This window comes from Dasypus novemcinctus, chromosome 6 (genome assembly GCF_030445035.2).
Source record: "Dasypus novemcinctus isolate mDasNov1 chromosome 6, mDasNov1.1.hap2, whole genome shotgun sequence".
Taxonomy (NCBI): Eukaryota; Metazoa; Chordata; class Mammalia; order Cingulata; family Dasypodidae; genus Dasypus; species Dasypus novemcinctus.
In genome coordinates, this window is record NC_080678.1 from 80950664 (window position 1) to 80962145 (window position 11482).

Genomic DNA, 11482 nt, shown 5'->3' on the forward strand with positions numbered 1-11482 from the left:
ACCAAAGTGCTACAGTCACCCAGCTAGAAAAAGGTAGAGCAGGCTTAGAATTTTATCCTGGCCTCATAACACCCTACCAAGGAATATTATTGTTACTAATTTGACAGCTTGGGAAACTAAGGTTCAGAGAAAAGAAATGACCAGTCCATGGTCATGCTGATAGTGAAATACATAGGCTAGTCTCCTAAATACAGTTCTGCAGAGTCATGGAGAAATTATATCAGCGTTTAGACCCCAAATCGGGAACCACTGTTTGTCCACTGAGTCCAATTATAAATGGACAGTGCTCCAGTTTCACCAACACTCAGTCGCATTAGAGCTGTATGGTAGACACAGGCTGTATGCGACTGTTTAAATACGTGTTAATTAAAATTAAATAAAATTAAGACTTCAGTGTCTCAGTCCCGCTCGCCACACTTCAAGTGCTCCCCGAGCACGCGTGGCTACCACACTGGAGGATTTCATCATCACTGGAAGTTCTGTTGGACAGCACCATGTCTAGAGATGGCTTTGAAAGGACCCAACAGTTATACTTTCAAAAGGAGGACTGGGATTTTCTGGAAACTCTTAATTAAGCAACAAAGGCAAGCATATTTGCCATCTGATTTACTGTTAACCACAACAAATGTATTTTCATTAGAGTGACTTTGTCAGATTTTTCATAGAAACTCACCAGTCAGGGAAAAAATCCGATTAGCCTACAAATCCCAGCTTAGGTTTTCAATCCCTGGTCCCAATTCTTGGTGATAACTGTAAACTCTCACCCTGTGGATTTCTAACCCATTGGTTTGAAACCCCACTTTTGTGTTCAGCATTCTGTGTGTTTCTATGTTACACAAAGACTGTATTGCTCAGGGAACTACAAGCAGGGAAAGTAGAAAAATAGATTGTCTATCTATAATTACTAAACCCTCTACCAGCTGGGATTGCTTTTTTTAAATTTTTTTTTAGGTATGGGGGCTGGGCATTGAACCTGGGACCTCCAATGTAGGAAACCAGCACTCAGCCACTGAGCCACATCCGCTCGCCTGAGGAGGTTTTTCCACTTGTTTGCTTGTTGTTTTGTTTCTGTTTAGAAGGCACTGGCGACTCCCGTGTGGAAAGCAGGTGCTCAGCTGCTTGAGCCACAGCCCCTCCCCGCACCTGGGACTGTTACAGACCTAATCCCCATCACGCTCATGCTATCCCTAAGAAGCACGTACACTTATACCCACTTTACAGATGAGACACCCACTGCTCACAGAAGTGAAGTGACCTGGCCAAATCTACACAGGTAATAAATATAGAACATGGATTTGCCCCACCCCAAATGCCACGTCCAGCTCTTCCCGTGAATAGATTGACTTATTTCTAAAGCAGCGCAGGGATAGACATTCATTCCAGCATCAAAGCAGTTCTGACTTAGCCCACTGGAAAGTTTTCCACAGCATTTGTCAAGGTAATTAGGATTGCAGTAGGCTAACAACGGAGTTTAATTCTAGCACATTTTAAAAGCAAGGGTCCTTAAGAAAAAGAAACAAAACACAGTAACAGAAGCTCGATAAGCAGGTGCCAAAATATTATCCCAAGGCATGTTGTTTGTTTTTTTATCCCAAAAGATGGGAGAAGAGTGAAATAACTGACATTAGAATTTTAAAGCTTCTCTCTTGCCCAGATTTGTCTCCAGATAAGTGGCCCTTGGCTGGCAGTGGCTGCGGGGGTTGGGGTGCAGAGGGTCGCCCGGGCCGCGGAGCTGAGGGAAAGGCTTTGTGGCAGCCTCTTTGGCTGCAGAGCTACATGCAAAAGGGGGCGTGCCACGGCCACGTCTGTAGCTGCCCCTGTTCTCCAAAGGGAAACACCACCCCTCACCTCCTCCCGACCTTGGCCGTGGGGTTGTTTTAACCCCCTTCCCCCCAAGTCACGGGTTAGCCTGGTAGCCCTGTAATCTGAGCCCTGGCCAGCCCTTTCCTATAACTCCCCAGCAGATGCTCAGACCTTGAGCTGGACCCTTTGCTCACACTTTGGTGATGCTCTGCAGCCAGACGCTTCCAGCTGGAAGGCCTGGCCTTGCGTCCAGCCTGCCAGCCTCTCGCCTCCTGCCCTGGGGCTCCTCGGGGACTCTGCCTAGCACCTGCTCTTGAGTAATCAAGTGTGTGTGTGGGGCACGTAAAGCCACTTGGGGTGAACACTGACCCATGGGGGATGACGCTCTACAGGCTTGCTTCCACCTGCCTTCCTGGAGGAGGCTCCGCTGGACAGCGCACTCCAGCTCACGGTGGGGCCGGGGGTTCCACGTCCTTCCCTGCTTCCCTCCCCTGGTGCCTCCCTCCCTCCTGCAGCCTCGGATGCACTTCCTAACAAATCCTAACAAAGCGTAGCTAGGCATGAGCCAGTGCCTCGGGCTTTGCTTTCTGTGGAATCCAGGCTAAGACCAGCATCATCTTATTCTACGAGGGCAAAATAACTTCATGTGTATAAAGTGCTCAGATCAGGCCCACAGTGGGCCTTCTGACTTATCACCCTCCTCCCATCAATCATGAGGCCCCTCTGACTCCACCTCCTAAATAAACCAGGAAGAGCCCCACCCCCCATCCCTACTGCCAGCACTGGCCCTCCCCTGGACCCTCGCTGGGCCCTAACCCCAGCATATCTGGTTGCGCCCCTCCTCTGCTCTGAGCCCTTCCGTGTCTCCCCATTGCTCTTTTAAAAATGTTCAAGCTCCTTAGTGCACAAGACTGGGCTCTCCATCCTTCTCCTGTCCATGCCCACTCCCCTGGCCCCCCAGCACTGGCCTTTCACAGGCAGAAATCTTCCCCTCAGCTCTTTCCGCTGTGCATAGTCTGTCTTCCTGGAATTGTCTCTCCATGTCCTCTCCCTTCTTCATCTGGCTGACATCAAGTATCAGCAGGAACACAGAGGCTTTATTATTATTGTTTTTAGAGGAGGTACCGGGAATTGAACCTGGGGCCTTGTATGTGGGAAGCTGGCACTCAACCACTGAGCCACATCGGCTCCCATGAGATAATCGTTTCATTCGTTTGCTTTGTTTTTGTTCTTGGGAGGCACCGAGGTCCTCCCATTGGGAAGCAGGCGCTCGATTGCTTGAGCCACATCCACTCCCTAAGGCTTTAACTTTTTAGTGAAGAAATTTTCAAACATGCAAAAAAGAACAAAGAGTATAATGAACCTGAGGTACCCATCACCCAGCTTCAGCAGTTGCCACTACATGGCGATCATACTTCCTCTAACCGCCAGCACACTCTGTCTCCCTCTTTAGACTACGTGGAGGGAAATTCCACACATCACACGTATCGTTTCATCTGTAGGTGGTTCAGTATGTAATTCTAAGCCACAAAGACTTTTTTTTTTTTGCATCCAGGTAGTTTATTTTTGAAGTGATACTGATGAATAGGATTGAGGAAAGTAAAACAGAAAAAGAGAAAAGGCCAATTTTAGGAAGCATTGGTAAGTTGGACACTACTGTGGAAAACTTATTAGATGTGTCCAGGACCTTCTGAGCAAACCTTTAGAATGTGCCTCAGAACTGTCCTCCCAGGGATAGAATTGGGGGATTTTTATCCATCAGCTCCCATATCTTACTGGCAAAGTCTTGTCCTTAGGATATAAACTTTCCCATTCCCATTCTGAATGGATTTCCTCAGGCAGCTCCCCTGGGGCCTTCAGAGGAAGCTGCAACAAGAACACTGCAAGTCCAGAGCGGAACTGAGTTAAACAGCTCTGCGGAGCTCGCGGCCTCTGCGGTGCCTGAGGGTGAGGTGAACTGAGAGGAGGTGAGACACTGCACCTGAGGTGTTCAATACAGCCTGTGCCGTAAAGGAGGAAATGCAACACGGAACACCCGCTCATTTCCCAGTTCTTCAGTCTGGCTACGGAACCAATGGACAGATTTCAGTATCAGTTTGAATAAAAGTCCAAGTGACTGTGAAAACACTGTTTTTGTCTCTGTATCCCAAGCTTTAAATTAAAGTGTAATCACTTCATTTCACCCTCTGATCAAGGTCGTCTTCCATTCCCTAGCACTTTAAACGGACTCACTTGCTAGTAGCTGTTGTCGTGGGCTGAGGAATTTGGAGAGTCCATCTTAAATTGTAGGAGAATTCAAAACACAGTTCCTTTAGAAAACATGATTCTCCAAAAAACTTTCTTCATTATAAAAATTCTGAGTTAAAACCCTGGTCTGGTTAATCTACGTGGGAACACCTGGAATTGGGCTGAGCTTTGTGAGCAGGATTATGGAAAACTGAACTAGCTAAACGGACAGGGGACTCTCCTTACAGAATTAACCAGATTTGGGGTCTTATTTTATTTTTTATTGATTATTTTATTTTATTTTTTATTAATGTCCAATATAAATGTGGTAAGGACTTTTTTTACAAAAACTACTCCAAAATCTTTAACAATAATTCCTTATATCATCAATTATTCCACCAGAGTTCATATTTCATCAATTGTTCTATAAAGTGAAAAAAAAAGTTTGTTTGAATCAGGATCCAAATAAAGCCCATACATTGCATTTGGTTAATACATCTCTGAAGTCTCTCTCTCTCTTTTCCCTTCAATCTCTTCTACTCTACAAATTTTTCCTTCATCTCTTCTTTTTTTCTTGTAATTTTTATTTGGTTGTGATTGTTGAAAAACTTGGGTCTTACGCCTGTAGTGTTTTCCACAGCTTGTATTGTGCTGATGTTCGTGGTATCATTTCAACGTGTTCCTCTGTCTCCTGTATGCCCTTAAATTTGTAGGTAGATTATAGGAGTGATTGGCTTCAGGTTCATTGCTGCTTCTTTTTTTTGCCAAGACTACTTAATAGATAATATTTTGTTCTTCCATTAGGAAATAACAATGTCTGATTATCTCTCTTTTTGTGATATTAGCAGCTACTGATGACTATTGCCTAGATCCTTTAATTTATTAGGGGTTTCCAAATGGTGATATGCTAATTCTACCACTCCTTCTGGTACTTCACAAGGCTTTATGTCAACAATTCACCTATCTTTTTTAGTTTCTGGAGCTTATTCTTTAGTAGATTACTCAGAAAGGCTGAAGAGAAAAGAATTCCTTGGGATCTTCCCTGTTCATAAGTTTGTCTATGACTTCTATATTTGAAGGTAAATTTCACTCCATATAAAATCCTTGGTAAAAAAAACAACAAAAACAACACTTGGTTCACAGTTCATGAAATTATTGTCTTCTGGCATAAAGCACTGCTATTGAAAAGTCTGATGGCAATGTTTTTTCTTTCCCTTTCAAGGGATTTGGTCTTTTTGTTCAGATACCACCCCCCCTTTTTTTTTTCTTTACAGTCCAATAGTTTCACTGGATTTACGTGTCAGGCTTGGTTTTCCTAGGGACACAGTATGTTTCTTCAAGATATAATTTTTTTTTTTAAGATTTATTTATTTCTCTCCCCTCCCCCGCCCCAGTTGTCTGTTCTCTGTGTCTATTTGCTGTGTCTTGTTTCTTTGTCCGCTTCTGTTGTTGTCAGCAGCACGGAATCTGTGTCGCTTTTTGTTGCGTCACCTTGCTGCCTCACCTTGCTGCGTTAGTTCTCTGTGTGGGTGGCACCATCCTTAGGCAGACTGCACGTTCTTTCGCACCGGGCAGCTCTCCTTACGGGGCGTACTCCTTGCGGGGCGCACTCCTTGCGCGGGGGTGGGGAGGAGGAGGTGGCTCCCCTATGCGGGGGACACCCCTGCATGGCAGGGCACTCCTTGCATGCATCAGCACTGCGCATGGGCCAGCTCCACACGGGTGAAGAAGGTCCGGGGTTTGAACCGCGGACTTCCCATGTGGTAGACGGACGCCCTAACCACTGGGCCAAGTCCGCTTCTCAAGATATAATTTCAAGTCATGTTGTATTTGAGGAACATTTCCTTGAATTCTATTTTTTTAGTATTTATTCTGTTCCATTGTTTTGCTTTCTTCTTCAGGGACTACTTAATATATATGTTGAAATTTCTTTTTCTATCTTTTGAATCTATCACTCACTCTTGAATCCTTTTTATCTTTCAATTTTATTTCTATATTTTAAAATGTCCATCTCTTATTTTTTCTCTTAAGGTATTATCTATTGTATTTATTCACTCTTCTGTCCCTTCTGGTTTCATCTTCATTTCTAAAATGATATATTTTTCTATTATTTAACTATTTTCTGATTTTTATTATTATTCTTTTCAAAACTGCTTTCTCCCCCCAGTCACCTCACTTCTGAATTTACCTAATTTTGATTTCTGTTGCTTCATAACTTCTATCATTTTCTTAATTTCTCTAATTTTGTTTTGAAATATTGGGTTACTGCATTCATTTATTTTATGGACATGTTTTTCTGGCACGTTTGTAAAAATGTTATTTTGTTACTTATCCTCTTTTCATTATAATTTTAGGTGCGATTCAACCTTCATCCTCTTCTGCTGCTACTTTTTAAAGTGGAATGAACTTTCCCATAATTTAGGAGCTAGGGCTGAGAAAAGATAGGTGTCTAAGTTTACAGGTCTTGGGCTTCTTATTCTGTTGTGTCCATAAAGTGCTGGTTCTAGTTACAACTGCTGTTTAACAAGCCACCCACAGCTTAGTTCATGAAACAACCACCATTTTATTATTCTGATGGTCCCGTGAGTCAGGAATTGAGAAAGGGCACATCTAGGACGGCAAGTCTCTGTTTCATGTCCTCTCCCTTCTTCATCTGGCTGACATCGAATATCAGCAGGAAGACGGAGGCTGCATTATTATTATTTTTAGAGGAGCTGGGAAGACTGAGTGGAGGTGAGCTGACCGCTAAGGGCTGGGGCCAACGTCTCATGCTGGAGGGCTGCTGGACTGCCACATGCCATCTCTGCAAGTGGCTCCCTGGGCTTCCTCACAGCTTTGTGGCTCGCTGCCAAGAGTGAACATCCTGAGAGAGCAAGGTGGAAGTCCATGGCCTTGCCATCAATGGCCTTGGAAGCCACATAGTCATTACTTCCACTGTCCTCTACTGATTGAACCAGTCACAAAGTCCCAGCCAGTTTCACGGGGAGAGAACAAAGATTCCAGCTTTTAGCGGGACAGGGGTCACAACCACATTGTAAAAAAAGGCATTTAGGAAGAGGAGTTGGTTTTGCAAACATCTTTGGTGTTTTGGGTTTCTAGCTGCTAAAACAGATACCTTATAATGGGCTTAACAACAGAACTTTATTGACTCAGTGCTATATTGGTTTCAAAAGCTAATGGCTTAGGAAGCAGCTGTGGCGCAATCCCCTGGGCTCCCGTCTACCATATGGGAGGCCCTGGGTTTGCGTCCCGGGGCCTCCTTGTGAAGGCAGGCTCGCCCACACGCCACGGAGAGTGCGAAACGAGTGGACACAGAAAGCAGACAGCAAACAAGCGGCAAGTGGGGGGGGGCGGGAATAAATAAATAAATAAGCTACCAGCTTGCTTCTTCCCAGAATTGATGTGGTGGTTTGAAGCTATGTATCTCAGAAAAAAATATGTTCCTTTTTATTATTTTTATTTTTTTGTTTTGTTTTTATTTTTATTGTTTGATTTCACTTTATTTTTAAACTTTATTTTGTACATGTAATAATTGGAAATATAAACAATTAAAAACTAATAACACAATTGAATTAAAACTTACATTTCTCAATTGGATGTACTGGACACATTAAAAAAATTTTTTGAATCATACAATATGTTACACAATATATTTGGTTCATAGTAACGCAATCATACAGTATTTGTCCTTTTGTGTCTGGCTTGCTTCACTCAACATAATGTGCTCCAGGTTCATCCATGTTGTCATGTGCTTCACAACTTCATTTCCTCTTACAATTGCATAATATTCTGTTGTGTGAATACACCAGTTTGTTTATCCATTCATCTGTTGAAGGACACCTGGGTTGTTTCCAACTTTTGGCAATCGAGAATAATGTCGCTATGAACATCAATGTGCAGTTGTCTGTGTCACTGCTCTCAGTTCTTCTAAATATATACCCAGTAGTGGTATTGCAGGGTCATATGGCAAATCTATGTTCAACTTCTTTAGGAGCCGCCAAATAGTCCTCCACACTGGCTGTACCATTCTGCATTCCCACCAACGGTGAATAAATGTTAGTATCTCTCCAACACTTGTAGTTCTCTGTCTTTTTATTAATGGCATTCTATAGGTGTGAGATGACATCTCGTTGTAGTTTTGATTTACATTTCCCTAATTGCTAGTGATGTCGAATATTTCTTCATGTGTTTTTTTGCCATTTGTATTTCTTCTTTGGACAAATACCTATTCAAGTCTTTTGCCCATTTTTTTTTTAAGATTTATTTATTTTTTATTTACTTCTCTCCCCTCCCCCTGCCCCCTCCCCCCCAGTTTTCTGCTCTCTGTGACCATTCACTGTGTGTTCCTCTGTGACCGCTGATAAGGATAGACACACCGGGAATCTGTGTTTCTTTTTCTTGCATCATCTTGTTGTGTCAGCTCTCCGTGTGTGTGGCCGCCACTCCTGGGCAGGCTGCACTTTCGCGTTGGGTAGCTCTCCTTACGGGGTGCACTCCTTGCGCGTGGGGCTCCCCTACATGGGGGACACTCCTGCCTGACACGACACTCCTTGTGCGCATCAGCACTGCATGTGGGCCAGCTCCACATGGGTCAAGGAGGCCCGGGGTTTGAACCATGGACCTCCCATGTGGTAGGCGGATGCCCTATCCATTGGGCCAAGTCCGCTTCCCTCTTTTGCCCATTTTTTAAATTGGATCATTCGTCTTTTTATTGTTGAGTTGTAACATCTCTTTATATATCCTGGATATTAAACACTTATCAGGAGAAATGGATGTGGCTCAACCAATTGAACTCCCATCTACCATATAGGAGGTCCAGGGTTGGCTGCCCAGGGCCTCCTGGTGAGGGCAAGCTGGCCCACATGGCGAACTGGCCGACACAGAGTGCTGGCTCACACGGGAATGTGGCCCCACACAGGAGTGCCGCCCTGCGCAGGAAAGCTTCCTTGCACGGGAGTGCCAACTAGCACAGAGAGCTGGCGCAGCAAGAGACACAGAGGAGAGAAAATAAGAAGACAGCAGAAATGGAAACTGAGGTGACACAAGAGAGTAATCACCTCTCTTCCACTCTGGAAGTTCCCAGGATCAGTTCCCTGAGCTGCCAAATGAGAATACAAGCAGACATAGAAGAACACACAGTGAATGGAACGGTGGTGGGGGGGTGAGAAATAGATAAAAAATAAATCTTAAAAAAAAAACCCTTTTTGGATATGTGATTTCCAAATATATTCTCTCATTGAGTAGGTTGCCTTTTCACCCTTTTGACAAAGTCCTGTGAGGTGAAAAAGTGTTTAATTTTGAGGAGGTCCCATTTATTTATTTTTTTCTTCTGTTGCACAGGCTTTGTTGTAAGGTCCAAGAAACTATCACCTACTACAAGGTCTTGAAGATGTTTCCCGATATTTTTTTCTAGTAGTTTCATTGTCCTGGCTTTTATACTTAAGAATTTGATCCATTGTGAGTTGATTCTTGTATAGGGAGTGAGATAGGGGTCCTCTTTCATTCTTTTGGTTATAGATATCCAGTTCTCCCAGCACTATTTGTTGAAGAGATTGTTTTGTTCCATTAATATTAACTTGGTAGGTTTGTCAAAAACCAGTTGACTGTATAAGTAAGGGCTTATTTCTAGATTCTCAATTCTATTCCACCAATTGATCTATCTGTCTTTATGCCAATACCATGCTGTTTTGACTACTATAGCTTTGTAATATGTTTCAAGGTCAGAAAGTGAAATTCCTCCTATGTCACTCTCCTTTTTATAATGATTTTGGCTATTTGGGTGCACTTTCCCTTCCAAATGAATTTGATAATTGCCTTTTCTAATTCTGTAAAGTAAGCTGTTAGAATTTTTTTTAAGATTTATTTTTTATTTATTTCTCTCCCCTCTCCACCCCACCCCCAGTTGTCTACTCTCTATCCATTCACTGTGTGTTCTTCTTGTGTCTGCTTCTTGTGTCAGCAGCACCCAGAATCTGTGTCTCGTTTTGTTGCATCATCTTGCTGCATCAGCTCTCAGTGTATGTGGTGCCATTCCTGGGCAGGCTGCACTTTTTTCGCACTGGGTGGCTCTCCTTATGGGGCACACTCCTTGCTCATGGGGCTCCCCTATGCAGGGGACACCCCTGCGTGGCACAGCACTCCTTGTATCCATCAGCACTGCATGTAGGCCAGCTCATCACACAGGTCAGGCGGCCTTGGGTTTGAACCTTGGACCTCCCAAGTGGTAGGCAGATGCCCTATCTGTTGGGCCAAATCCACTTCCCTAGCTGTTAGGATTTTGACTAGTATTGCATTGAATCTATAAATCAGTTTGGGTAAGACTGACATCTTCATGATATTTATTCTTCCAATTTATGAACATGCAATGTCTTTCCATTTGTTTAGGTCTTCTTTGATTTCTTTTAGCACTGTTTTGTAGTTTTCTGCATATAGGTCCTATACTTCTTTGGTTAAGTTAATTCCTAGGTATTTGAGTCTTTTTATTGCTATTGAAAATCGAATTTCCCCCCTGATTTCCTACTCAGATTGTTCAGTGCTAGTGTACAAAAACATTACTGATTTTTGTATGTTTATCTTGTATCCTGCCACTTTGCTGTACTCGTTTATTAGCTCAAGTAGCTTTGTCGTGTATACTTCAGAATTTTCTAAGTACAGGATCATGTCATCTGCAGACAGTGAGAGTTTTACTTCCTCTTTTCCAATTTGGTGCCTTTAATTTTTTTTCTTGTCTAATTGCTCTAGCTAGAACTTCTAGTACAATATTGAATAACAATGGTAACAGTGGGCATCCTTGTCTTGTTCCCGACCTTAGAGGGAAAGCTTTCAACCTTTCCCCATTGAGTATGATGTAGGGTTTTTCTTACATGCTTCTTATCATATTGAGGAATTTTCCTTCTGTTCCTATCTTTTGAAGTGTTTTTATCAAAAAAAGATGCTGGATCTTGTCAAATGACTTTTCTGCATCAGTTGAAATTATCATGTGGTTTTTTTCTCTTCAGTTTGTTAATGTGATGTTTTACATTGATGATTTTCTTTTGTTGAACCAGCCTTGCATACCAGGAATAAATCCCACTTGGTCGTGATGCATAAGTTTTTGATATGTTGTTGGATTTGATTTGCAAGTATTTTGTTGAGAATTTTTGCATCTATGTTCATTGGTCTGTAGTTTTATTTTCTTGTAGTATCTTTATGTGGCTTTGGTATTAAGGTGACATTGGCTTCATAAAATGTGTTCGGTAATTTTCCCTCCTCTTCATTTTTGGAAAGTTTAAACAGGATTGGTGTTAATTTTTTTTTTTTTTTTTTTTTTTTTTTTTTTAATGGTTGGTAGAATTCACCTATGAAGTCATCTGGTCCTGGACTTTTCTTTGCTGGGAGATTTTTTTTTTAAGATTAAAAAAAATCCACCACCACCCCACCACCACCCCCACTGCTGGGAGATTTTTGATGACAG